Source organism: Astatotilapia calliptera, chromosome 15 (assembly GCF_900246225.1).
Source record: "Astatotilapia calliptera chromosome 15, fAstCal1.2, whole genome shotgun sequence".
NCBI lineage: Eukaryota > Metazoa > Chordata > Actinopteri > Cichliformes > Cichlidae > Astatotilapia > Astatotilapia calliptera.
This window is the reverse complement of record NC_039316.1, coordinates 33,224,823-33,238,777: the sequence shown is the minus strand read 5'-3', so window position 1 is coordinate 33,238,777 and position 13,955 is coordinate 33,224,823.

Below are 13,955 nucleotides of genomic sequence, written 5' to 3'. Positions count from 1 at the left end.
CCCCGAAAGCACAAAGGAATTCAGAGTTAAGGTCAAGCCTTGCATAAGCATGAGCATAACATAAGCATTAGATTAAGTTAGCCACGGTAACAAAAATAAAAAAAATAAAATAAATATCAGGGAATCAAGGAAAACAAAATCACAGCCCCCACGGACATATGAAGTTAGCTGAAGTATTGTGTTCTAAATAAACGATGGAAGAATAACAGGAAAGCAAAGGCATTCATACTCCTAATATGAGCTCATGCAGTGGTGATGTTTAAGCGACCGCCGAGGTATGGCTGTCAGTCTCTACAGGATGTAGGATAAAAAGGAGAGCATTTATTAATATAATATAAAATTCTGTGACTGTAACTGGGGGAAAGCTGCCCATAACGTGGACAGAGTGGTTATCCAGATAGTTACAGTTAGTTTTTTCATTTTCATCTTCGTGCACCGCTGCAGTGCATTTTCAGTGAATTAGAAAAAAATAATACAGATGTGACTGAAGTGCAGACTTTCAGCTTTAATTAGAGGGTTTAATAAAAGCATTGCAATACCTTTTTAGGAACATTACATCCAGTTTTTATACACGCTTTCCTGTTTGCAGAGGCTCAGTAAGTAAATTCGACTCTTGACCGGCTACATGAAACATGTTCCTTTGTTATTGCCTGACAAGTTAAGGAGTAAAAAGGAGGGTCTGGCATTGTGTTGAACCTGAATTTGATAGCATTTTACTGAAATTGCCCAAAATAAGGTCCACAGAGATTTTGAAGGATGGTGATAATATTAGGCTGGAAAAACAAAATAAACGTATCAGAGAAACAGAAAACACTTTAGGAGAGCCTCAGCAATCTGAGATGAGTGCACAATGGTGGAACATCCCCGAGCAGATTCGTCCGATCAGACAGCGCTTCACACCGTAAACTGATATTGACCCCAAGAGTACTGATAAGAGTTTCTCAGGGCAAAGAAATAGTCAGTCACCTGATCTGAATCCAATGGAGCAGATTTTCAGTTATTAAATACAAAGCTGGAGGCAGAGAGACCCACAAGCAAGCGGCAACTGAAACCAGCTCCAGTGGAGGACTCGCAGAGCTTGTCAAGGGAGGAAACACAACATGTCCAGGGGTGATGTCATGTGCAGAGTCACTGACTGCAAAGGATTTTCATCAAAGTATTAAGAACAGTCATTATATTTTAAATGATCTTAGCTTATTACGTTTCATCCTCTGAAAACGTCAGACTTTGTATAAGAATGGTTGTAGCTGCTAAACTGTTAGTTAAACACCCTCTGGTGCAGAAAATACATTTTCCAAAAACGTATTAACCTAACCTTCTAGTCTGAGAGCTGAAATCAGAGCTGAAAGCTGAGCTGAAATCAGATCTCGCAATAGGATAACAATCCCAACAATACAAGTGCACCAGAGCGGAGAGGGGGGGAAACAAATCAAGACGTTGTAATAACCTATTCAAATGAAATGCTGTGCATAAATGAACGTCCCCAATTCTCATGAACTGGAGCGGCTTTATAAAGTCGGTGAAAATTCCTCCACATAGATGTAAGAGACTGCTCAAGTCATACAGAAAACAGTTACTTCAGGTTATTTCCTAGCTTTATAGTGTACACACTTTGTATTACTGCAGTTTGCACTGTTCTCTTACACAATGTCAGTTTTACCTTTACAGTTTGCTTGAAACTAACTTCACTTTTACTTTTTAGCTAAATCCCACAAAACCTGAAACTGCAGTTTTTTCTGTTTTTGTTTCTTTTTAATCAATTAATCAATTATACTATTATATTATTACTTGTTTGCTTGTTAGTGTGAAGTTTCAAAGAAAAAAAGAAAACCTGTAAGAAATTATGAAAGAAAAAAATCTTCAGAAGAAGAATAGGGGGGTCGTGTTTCTGGGATATATAGTCTTTTGTTTCATTCTCTGTCAGGATGATTCCAGACTTCTTCAACAATGGGGAAGTTTGAGGTCTGGGGAGGCCAATCCACTGCACTGGAAGTGTGTTTGAGATCTTTGTCATGTTGAAAAATGAAGCTGTTGCCAATCACTTGTTTTCCAGATGGTATTGCATCGCGGATCAAAATCTGAAGGTACTTTTTCAGCATTTATAATTCCATAAATTTTGACAAGCTCTGAAACAGCAGTGCCTGAAATACAGCTCCAAACCTCCACCATGTTTTACAGATGGATGTAAACACTCGCTGTTGTACCTCTCTTGACGTCCTTACCTTGTAAGGACACCGTTGCACCTCTCTTGGCGACAGTGAACAGTGGATGGATCAACTGAGGGTCCAGATGAAGGTCTTAACTCCTGTGTCAGGTCTTTGCTGAATTTCTCCCTATTATTAAGAAACATTTAGTCCATCATTTCTTCTTCATACATGATGTGCTATTGTGACAAGGTGCTAGTAACAAAGTGCTTAAAAATATAACTTAAAATGGGCTCTTTGAATAGTAGTGTAGAAGTGTTACGTGGCTTGAATGGTCAGGTACAAGAACTGGACTGAAATGATTAAATAAGCAGAAACAGATCTTCAGAAATCCCGGAGAATGTACTTAATTATTAATTATTAATTAATTATTAATTAATTTAATTATTTATTTCCAAAGACCAATTTTTGAAAAATACTACAAAGTCTGACTCGTTGAAAGCAAAATACACAGAAATGAGGGCAAACTCAGAACTTTTGCACAATACTATAACATTGCAACCAAACGTGTACTTTATCCTGATATGTGCACACCAAATCTATTCAGCTTATCCCCTTAATGCTCATGATTGCTGCAGTGACAGGGGCTGGGTATGTGACCCAGCTTTTTGAGTTTATTTTAGATTTGTGATTTCTTATATTATATTGAAAATATGTTAAGTTCTTGTGTTGTTATTAGTAGTTAGGATTTAGTTGAGTTTTGTTTTAGTTTTCTTTCACCTGTGTCTCCTGGTTTATGAGTCTTTTCCCTGTCCTCTATGTAGTTTGTCTTGTCCTCAGTGTTTTTTCTTTTAGTTATGCCCGTGCCTTCCCTTATCTGTTCTCATGTGTCCCTCCTTGTGTTTCGTGTCTCCCCAGTCTGTCATGTGTTCCATCATTAGCCGTTTCCGGGTCCAAACTAGGCTTCGGGTCCCAAATTCAAACGAACACTGCAGCATCAATGAGAGTTACAAACTGTCTAAATTCCTTCCATCCATCCATCTTCTTCCGCTTATCTGGGCTTCACACTCGGCTTCACACTCAGCTGCGAACCGTTCCAGTGCGAGCTTCATCATCTGATGAAACCAACAGAACCACTTCATCCTCAAAAAGCAGAGATGACATTCTGAGACCACCCAAGTGAAAGCCTTCTGCCACTTGGCCATGCCTAGAATAAATTCTTTCATTTTTAATAAAATGATCAGCGTTGCTGCTCTACCAGGTGTAACAATTAAGTCTAACATCCAGGCATACACGAAAAAGAATTTATGAAGTTTAATTAGCAGGGAGTTAGCTCGCTAGTTTTTATTTAAATATAATATACCATGTTCTGACTGAGAGATTTCTAAAAAAAAATAAAATAAAAATTAACTACAGCTTTGCTATCACTTCTGACATAAATGAAGACATAAAACTAAACAGCAGTGACATTTGTCGGGTTACTGCAGTTGGGCTAGCTGGTATATAATGATGGCTACCTACAGCTATGGTTACCATAATATAACCAAAGTGAAGCTAGAGGGTGAACGACAACTTTTTCCACTTGAAAAAAGTTAACGTGAGGGTTCCCGATGGTTAGGAGGTTAGGAACAAATGCAATTGCGTGGCAGGATGCTGTAAATGTACAATCAATCAATTAATCAATATGAGGTTAGTCATTAATATACTGCTGCATGGGCTGGGCTGTAGTTACAGCATAAGGTTTTAAAAACTAAGCTTTAAAACTTGCTGCAGATGAATAGTGGTAACAAAAACCAGGAGAGCTTGAGAGTGATCACTGACTTTTTTAGGGGCTTGTTCAGATGTGTATTTAAGTCCTGTGTCTCCTTCTGTTCCTTGTCGGGTCGTCTTTTTGTTTTCATGTCAAGTCCGAGTTTTTGATTCCCACTGTTCAAGTTTGAATTATTTCATTTTACGTTGTTGCACGTTCCTGTTCAGTTTCATGTTCTTGTCTCTTTTCATTGTCTTCATAGATAGTCATGGTTTTTCCCAGTGTAGATTTCAGTTTAGTTTCACCGCACCTTGTTTTTCTGGGTTTTTTGTATCAGACTCGCTTTTTGTTAAAAACACCAGTTCATTTCTCCTGTGTGTCCTTTTTGGGTCCGTTTCACAAACACACCGGCGTAACCTTGCCGTGACATGGAGTCTATCAAAGCAAGCCATTAAGTATACATACTTAATGACATATACATATAATTCTTTATTTATTCATTAAATAAAGACTTATGACACCAAACTGACCGCAAACATTACTCCTCTATTCATCAATTCCAATGAAAAACCACCTTGACCCACATGCGAAGCAATTTCAACTGAAAAAAAAAACAACTTTTGCAAAACCACATGTTGTTTCTGTAGCTTTACTCCATCTCGCTTACATTTATATAACAAAGAAAACTCCCTTTTAATCTCTCTGCAGCTCATATTTCTGTCAGCCTCTCTGTGACACATCATCCAGTTGTAACCATTATGATGTATTTAATGAACATGATTAATTTCTTCCTTAATCTTTGCATGCTCCGATGAGAGCGACACCACATGAAGACATTCATGATGAACAATGTAGTTAGGAAACATCCACCATAGAGCAGCAGATGAGGATGAGAACATCCGCTGAATCCATAAATGTGGTTCTATTTAATTCTTGTTGGGCTGTTTGAAAGATATTTTTTGAGATGATAGCTTAATCAAAAAAGCAAATCCCTGTTGTCTTTCAATCTCCAGAAAACCCCAGCCAGTTTTCCAGCACATTTCTACTGATGTGATCAACTTTAAAGAATACCACAGAGGTTTTACTGTGTCACTTCCCAGCAATGAGCCAAACAAATGTTTTTTGTGTTTTATTTTTATATAAAGGTCAAGACACAATTCAGAGTATATAAGTCATACCGTGCTCAGTTGGGCATTGTAGCTATGTAATGCGTAACTGTGGCTTGTAATTTAGGCGCCAACACACTTTTGTCAATGGAGGGCAGCTCCTACGTCTGTTGAAAAATTTAGACGTCTTCTTTTAATATATGAGATTAAAAACTGTGATCCAGTAGCGAACAAACATGAAGTGATGCAGTCTGCAAGACATAATTACTTAGAGAAACTTTTGTGCTGTCAGACTACTAAGTGTGTTGTTAAGCAGAGCACTGCTTGGTAAAGTCAACATGGCAACACTTTGGCTTTCAGCAGTTATGAATTTGTCTTGTTCTCCACATCGGCTTAGTGCGTTTGGTCAAGAAATAGACTGTAGATAAAAAGTGGCAGTAGCCACTGTATTAGTACCCATGGTGTAGACTTGATTCTGAAGTTCATCCTCATGTCAATTTACTGGAACCAAAACAGCAAAACCAGAACTTAACTTCCCAAAAATGGAGTAAAAACCTCTGAGGTGTTACACTGTTATGTTGTGTATGTTTTATAGTGCACTGTCAAAAGTGTAAAGAACCTACAATAATACAGAGAAAACTCCCTATGAGCAAACACTTGGCGACAGTGGGAAGGAAAACCTCCTTTTTAACAGGAAACCTCCAGCAGAACCAGGCTCAGAGGAGGGTTAGCCATTTCCCTCAAACTATCATCATTTCTCGTATGCACAGTGTCACCGATGTTTAACGTGCTGTTGTATTTTTGGAGGACTACAATCACGACTGTATAATGTAAATTCTGCACAGCGTGCAGGTATCGGCATCCTGTGTTAGTAAACTGGTTCCCTGAAGCAGCCACTCCCCTGAAAACTTTATGCCTAAATATAATTTTGCATAAGTGCCTACAGAGACTAAAATTTCACCACACCAAACAGGTGTTAAACAGATGTTTTGATAAATCTCAGTCATATGGCATCATTTTGATTTTGTTATTTTATCAAAGACTCCATTATTAAAATACAGACCCAACTCATTGGATTTTTGCAAATCGGTTGGGAGAAAAAATGCTGGAACTGCTGTTTTTCCGTTCCCTGACAGAGTAACACTGTGCTGTGTCTGGAATTCATTATTCTGACTTTTGTGATAACAAGATTAAGTGTTGGGGAAATAACACTGACTTTAATAGGGCTGCGGTGGTGTGAATAGCAACACTCCTGCAGTATTATGACGTATTTCTGTGCATGCCTTAAGTAAACCAGGTAAGAATGGAGTAATAGAAGGTTTAAGGGAACTTAACCTATATTCATCAGTCCAGCCGCTGACCTTTAATCTGGGAGAGACCATGGCTGTGAGCCAGCAGGAGGTGTAAATCTTTTTGAATTGCACGCACTACCAATTTGGTCACACCTTCTCATTTAATGGATTGTCTTAATTTTTCTGCTGTCTATATTGTAGATACAAACTGAAGACATCAAATATATGAAGCAAGAGGTATGGAATTATGTAGCAAAGAAAAAAATGATGAATAAATCTAAATATGTTTTATATTTTAGATTCCTCAAAGTAGCCACCCTTTGCTTTGGTGACAGCGCTGCAAACCCCTGGCTTTCTCTCAGTGAGCTTCATAATGTAGTCAATTGAAAGTAGTTTTCCCTTCACAGGTGTGCCTCGTCAGGGTTCATTTGGGGAATTTCTTGCCTTCTCAATGGGGTTGGGACCATGAGTTGTGCTGTACAGAAGTCAGGTTGGCACACACCTGACAGCCCAATTAGACTGTTAGAATTCATGTTATAGCAAGAATCAACCAGCTAAGTAAAGAGAAATGACAGTCCATCATTACTTTAAGTACTGACGGTCCATCAGTCAAAAAAAGAAAAAGAAAAAAAAAAAAGAACTGAAGGTCAGTCAGTCTGGATAATTGCTTTCAATGTATTCCCAAGTTCAGGCACAAAAACCATCAACCACTGAGCTGGCTCACATGAGGACCACCCCAGGAAAAGAACACCAAGAGTCCCCTCTGCTGCTGAGGATAAATTCATCCGAGTCACCAGCCTCAGAAATTGCACCTCAGATTAGAGCCCAGACAAATGCCACACAGAGTTCCAGTAGCAGACACATCTCTACATCAACTGTTTAGAGGAGATTGATCAGGCATTTATGGTCAAATAGCTGCTAAGAAGCCATGACTAAGGAAAAGAAACAACCGGAGAAGATTTGTTTGGGCCAAGAAACACAAGGAATGGACATTACACCAGTGGAAATCTGTGCTTTGGTCTGATGAGTCCAAATTTGAGATCTTTGGTTCCACCCAATGTGTCTTTGTGCGATGCAGAAAAGGTGAACGGATGGTCTCTCAGTGCATGGTTCCCACCGTGAAGCATGGAAAAGGAGGTGTGATGGTGTGGGGGGCTTTACTGTTGACACTGTTGGGGATTTCTTCAGAATTGAAGGCACATGGAATCAGCATGGCTACCACAGCATCCTCCAGTAATATGTAATCCCATTCTGTTTGCGTTTAGTTGGAACATCATTTATTTTTCAACAGGACAATGACCCCAAACACACCACCAGGCTGTGTAAGGGCTCGTTGACCAAGAAGGAGACTGATGGACTGCTGTACCATGGCCTGGCCTCCACAGTCACCTGACCTAAACCCAATGGAGATGGTTTGAGATGAGATGGACCACAGAGTGAAGGCAAAAGGTCCAACAAGTGCTCAGGAACTCTGGGAACTCCTTCAAGACTGTTGGAAAACCATTTCAGGTGACAACCTCATGAAGCTCAGAGAGAGAATGCTAAGAGTGTGCAAAGCAGTAATCAAAGCAAAGGATGGCTATTTTGAAGAACCTAAAACATTAAACATGTTCACTTTTTGTTTACTACATAATTCCAAATGTGTTTATTAATGGTTTTGATGCATTCAGTGAGAATCTACAATGTAAATAGTTATGAAAATAAATAAATATACATGATTTACAAATTTCATAAACCCATATTTTGGTCACGATAGAAAACAGAAAACATATCAAAAAAACAAAATCTCCTGGATCACCTGTTGAGAGAAGAAGAATAGAAAACAAGCAAAAAAAACCCCCCAAAAAAACCAAAGCAACATACTAAACACAACACCGTCGCATTAATCTAGCTAAGTGTAAACAGCAGTAAATACTAAATATTCAATGTTGTTGTGCAGCACGCAGGACAGACAGCGCACAATGTGCTTTGAAGTAGCAGCCAAGAAAGGTGTAATTTAAGTCTACGAGCAGTGAACACCCGTGTGCATACCTGTGTGGATCAGCGCGCTTGTATTCAAATGGTTTCCACATGTAATGGTCTGCAAGAGGATGTAGCGAGCCATAGCCCCGTCCCCCAGGGCATGAAGCAGGCATGGAGGAGATCCAGGCCCCAGACATCCAGAGGCCCCAGAGTGCAAGAGCCCAAGGAGGACCACCGGAGGGGCATCCGTGCCACCCTCATGGGAAGGGCTGAGGATCCCCAGACAAGGCGTCACCCAGTAGCCACCGAGCAGAAGCTAGAGGTGGCTGCACCGGCGTGCCCGCCGGCTCTGCCGGCAGCCAGCTGTGCCAGAGTGAACCGAGCCACAGGCCCAGAGGCCGGAGGCCCGAGGGCCCCCCGCACCCTGGAGGAGGCCTAACCGAGCAACAGCCCCGCCAGGTAGCCACCGGGAGTGAGCTGGTACATACCTGAGCGCCCAGCCCCGGACACCAAGAACCACCAATGCACCGACCCCTGAGGGCATCAGTCACCGGCAGGGAGTGTGGTGAGGGGAGATAGGCCTTGGAGGGCCTGGGAGTTCCCAGAGAGGTGGAGTCTAAGACCCGACCTGACATATAGACACAGACAAACAGGCACACACAGACACACACACACATGTATTCCCACCCTCATGCACACATATACAAACACTCAGCACTCACCCAACGTAAGGATTGACATAAATGGACATGTACACACAATCACACTCCCCAAACATACTCTATACCCCGGGTCCAGGTACCCTCGCCCCCAGAGGGGGAAACAGAACCCAGAATAATGTTCCTAAATGTAAAATAGCAAAGACTGAATATCTCCTCATCTACAATAATACCTGATGATATTACAGTTTTTCTCGATTGCTAAAACACATTTCTTGAAACTACGCCTCATATTCTCACAACAGTAAACACAAATCCATAACATCTCACTCAATTTCCCAAACATCCTATTTCCAGGTCAAAATGAAGCTCTACACTCAAAACTATTCAGTCTTGCTGAAAAACCAAACTTTGCCCTCAGACATCAAACACAAGCCCTCAAAAACACACACACTACAACAGAGTTTTGCACACTGGTACAATTAATTCAAAACAATAGTTCCAAAACAAATAGGTTGCTTATGGTTCTCCCCTTCAAAACCCTTGTCACATGATAAACACAAAAGACGCAACCAATGTATGTACAGTGGCACATTGTCATTCATGTACTATACAGTACAACACACACCAGAAACATTATCCCACCTCAGCATCTTGTCTTTGGTCTGGGTCAGGCCAGAGAATCTCATCCACATCACAGGCTATATTGGCCCCAGCCAGGCAGTGGGGGTAAAATCCTCTTGCATGCCTGATCCACCCCTGGCATGCATCTACTGATATGTCTAGGCAGGCCTCTTCCATGGCCTGAAGGAGGTGAACACGGACATAAGGTTCTCGGTCATACACTTTCCACCGCCATGCCGAAAATAACTCCTCTATCGGGTTTAGAAAGGGAGAGTATGCAGGCAGAAAGATATTAGAAAACCTTGGGTTATTGGTAAACCAGTCACGAACCAGAGCAGCGCGATGGAAGCTGACGTTATCCCACACAACAACGTAGTGAGGCTGCTCTGGCTGTGCTGGTTCCCTGTAGTGCAGCTGGAACATATGTTGTCTTAAACCATCAAGAAAAGCAAGGAGAAGCATAGTGTTATAGGGTCCTAGTACGGCATGGCGGTGGAGTACCCCTCGTTGGCTGATGGCTGCGCACATAGTGACATTCCCCCCACGCTGACCAGGGACATTTACAATAGCCCGATGGCCAATTATGTTCCTCCCCCTTTTCCTTCTTTTGGTCAGGTTAAAACCTGCCTCATCCACAAAGATTATTTCATGGGGAACAGGCCGTCCTTCAATCTCAAAGATTCTCTGCAAAACACATAACACAGTAGAGTCTATCGGTACCCTGAACCACAGTTCAAGAGTGCTGAAATGGCAGCATAAACTGCCATGCTGTGATGGTACACAATACTTTATACAGTATCAAAACTCATACCTGAACATATTCCACACGTTGGTTTTTCACTCTGTCAGAGTTTCGTTCGAAAGGGACTCGGTATGCCTGTTTCATCCGGAATTGATTCTTTCGGAGGATGCGGTCAATTGTGGAGAGGCTGATGGCATTTATGCCTCGAAAAAGATGATCATCCTCAATCACTCTCCTTTGAATCTCTCGCAGGCGGATTACATTATTTGCAATTACCATGTTTACAAGTTCCCTCTCTTGCTCCTCCGACAAAAGCCTTAACCTGCCTCCACCAGGTGGTCGTCTCTGTGTCCTACAAAAATAGAAGCACTCATTACTGTAACTGTCACACATTCATTTTACAGGCAAATAATGGAAACATACTGAAACTCAAGACACATAAGTTCAGTAACTTAAACGTTACTGTACAAAGCAGTCTTACTGCAAGTACACCTACCTGTTTTCCTCCCTGAAGGTTCTGATGATGGAGGCAACAGTGAAGCGACTCAAATTTGGTTGTACTCGTTGCCCAGCCTCCCTCATAGTCATCCCATGGACAAGGACATGGTCAACTAAAGTGGCTCGAATTTCATCCGAGACTGACTGTCTTCTTGCCCTTGCTCTTCCCCTTCCTTGTCGCCGTCGTTCTCCACCTCCACCTCCTTCACCACGTCCTCCTCCTCCTCCACCTCTCCCTCCTCCTCCACCACCTTCCTGTTGTCCTAGACCACCTCCTCCTCCTCCACCACGTCCTCCTCCTCCACCACGTCCTCCTCCTCCACCACGTCCTCCTCCTCCACCACGTCCTCCTCCTCCACCACGTCCTCTTCCTTTGCATCTCTTTGGATCCATTGTTTCAAACCTGAATGAGCTGACTTTGGCCCTTTTATCTATCCATCGCAGGTTCTGATTGGTGTGTGCTAAATTTTGACTCCTAGTGTTTCCACCTGGTTAATTGTGTGCTAATTGAGCTCAAGCTGTGCTGACTTAAGTTAACATTATTGCATGCTAGTGCTTTCTAAATGACTACATGGTGTAAGCACTGTAAAATGTAGGGATTTGTGTGTAGAGTTTTGCAGTAACAGTTCACCAAATTTGAGTCATGTGTCAAAGCAGGGAATAGTGTTTATAGTTCAGGGAAATGGGTGAGCTTTTTGGACAATAGCGTTACGGTTTTGAAATTTTAGTTTAGAGGCCTGGTTACAGTGTTTAAGCAATCGAGAAAAACTGTAAGAGAATCTGGAGAAATCTGTGCAATACTGGATGTCCGTGACCTTCAGGCCCTCTGGCAGCACTGCATTAAAAACACGCATGATTCTGTCATTCGTGGGCACAGAAACACTTCCAGAACTCCCTTTCTGTGAACAGATCACAGGTTAAAGCTCTATATTCCACCACTATAGTCTCTGGACCAAAGTTCATTTAAAATGGACTGAAGCAAAGAGGAAAAGTGTTCTGTGGTCAGACAATTTGAAATCTGAAATTCTTTGTGAAAAACATGAACACCCTGCCCTCTGGACTATAAAAGGATAGGGACAAACACAGGTTGTTAACTGAGATTTTGGAGAGTTCAAATTCCTGCATCTCTGATAGTATGGGTGTGCAGTAATACCCGTTACACATCTGGAAACACATAATCAGGTTTTAGAGCAACATATAGTCCCATCTAGATTAAATCTTTTTCATTGAAGACCTGACATATTTCAGCAAGACACTCCTAAACCACAATTTAGCTATCACAGCAGCATGGTTCCATAGTGGAAGAGTCCAGGTGCTGAAGTGAACTTCTTGCAGTCCAGACCTTTGACAAATTGAAACCCTTGGTGGATCATGACATGAAAAATACAAAAAAGAAGACCTAGCACTGTCGAACAGCTGGAATCCTGTATAAGGCAACATTCCTCTCCTAGAAGTTCAGCAGCTGGTGTCCTCAGTTCCCAGACTGTTGCTACAAGAAGAGAGAATGTGCTTTCCCAACGTTTATGAGACATGTTGCTGACATCAAGTTCAAAGTGGGCTAATACTATTCTTAAAATGGTACATTTAAACATACAATCTGTTTGCAGAGTTATATTGCAAATAAAATATGAGTTTTCTAATCATTCCATTTTGATTTTATTTACGTTTTACACAGCGTCCCAGCTGTTTTTTTTTTTTTTTCAGATTGAGGTTGTGATACTTGTTGTGCTTGTATGGGCTAAAACTTCACCAAACCTCTGATAATCCACTAAAAAAGCTCTAATCTAATTACTCGACTTTTTTTTTTAGTTCATCCGGTGAGGTTTTGAATCCATTTCATCTGCTCAAAGGGTCACACTGTTTCCACAAGACACAGAAGAACATGTAATCCTTCAAAGTTTAAGCATGAAACGCACAACTACAGCTGATTTGTGGGATGTGGGAAACACTTGATCGCATTGATCGCAGTAATATGATGGAGACTTATTGAGATCCAGATATCAAAGCTGCTGATGTATTTGCACCATCATTGCTGGCTTATGACGTCACTCTCCATTAATCGGAATGTAATGTTCCTGAATTTGCACTGTACATATGACCATCACCTCAGAGGACAAGCTGAATAAAGAGGACGTAAGTCCCAGCTGACTTTCTTAACCCCTGTGACTCTTGTTGAGGTTTGATGCACTTTTAGCACAGCGATATCAACTGCAAGAAACTTTGGCCTATATATAAAGTTACAATCACATGTGGTCTCAGTTTGGATGAGAATCAGCTCCAGTTAGCAGCACTTAGCCTAAATTAATGACTCACAGGTCTGGCATGACATCAACACCTTGGCATTTTGGTAGCCACTGAAATCATGTCCTCTTTATTTTATTTTAGCTGTTTTATGTGACTTTTGGAAGCTAAAGTAATGATACATTTAATCAACTAATTTGCTAGGTTTTTTTTTTTTTAGATTGGGTATGCTTAAATATTGCTACTTCTTCTTTAAAACAAGTTCCTCTGTTTAGGTGAGTATAAAGAGCAAAATAGGAAATTAACTTCAAATCAGGCCAAAAAAAACCAACACATTAATAAAACCGTCCCACCCCAAGGTTGAGAATTTGGCAGAGCCCAGCCCAGCATGTGTGTATGTGTGTGTGTACAAATGTTGGGAAATGTCAGCATATGTTATCCCACACTTGTTCTTATTAAAAGGAAACTTGAAACCCCCTCGGTGCTTTGATGACAGCAGTCCATGTGACCTTTTTCCTGCTTTTGGTGCTTTCTGCAGAAAGCCTAAATCCTATTAAATCGGGCACTGAATATCCTCCGGTTACTAAAGTCTCTAACATGATGCCAGATCTGCCAGTCCGATCTGAATATTCTGGCCTTTGTTTATGATTTCGGCTTTAAATAAACCCCTCTCATTTAGAAGAGATCTTGGGAAAGACATGTCTAATCTGATATAAAACTCATCCTGTTTTGGGTGGTTTTCAACAAATCAGTCTTGCTCCCTGAGAAAATGTCTGTAGTTGGATTAAAACCTCTTTGCTAACCTAAATATAATAATAAAAGTGCACTAGTTCATAAATATTTATTCAAGAAAGTGCATCACTTGCATTTTGAACCCTTATAAGAGGCAGAGCTTTCGCTAGAAGAAAAAGCATCATGATTTTTAAAGAATGAAACT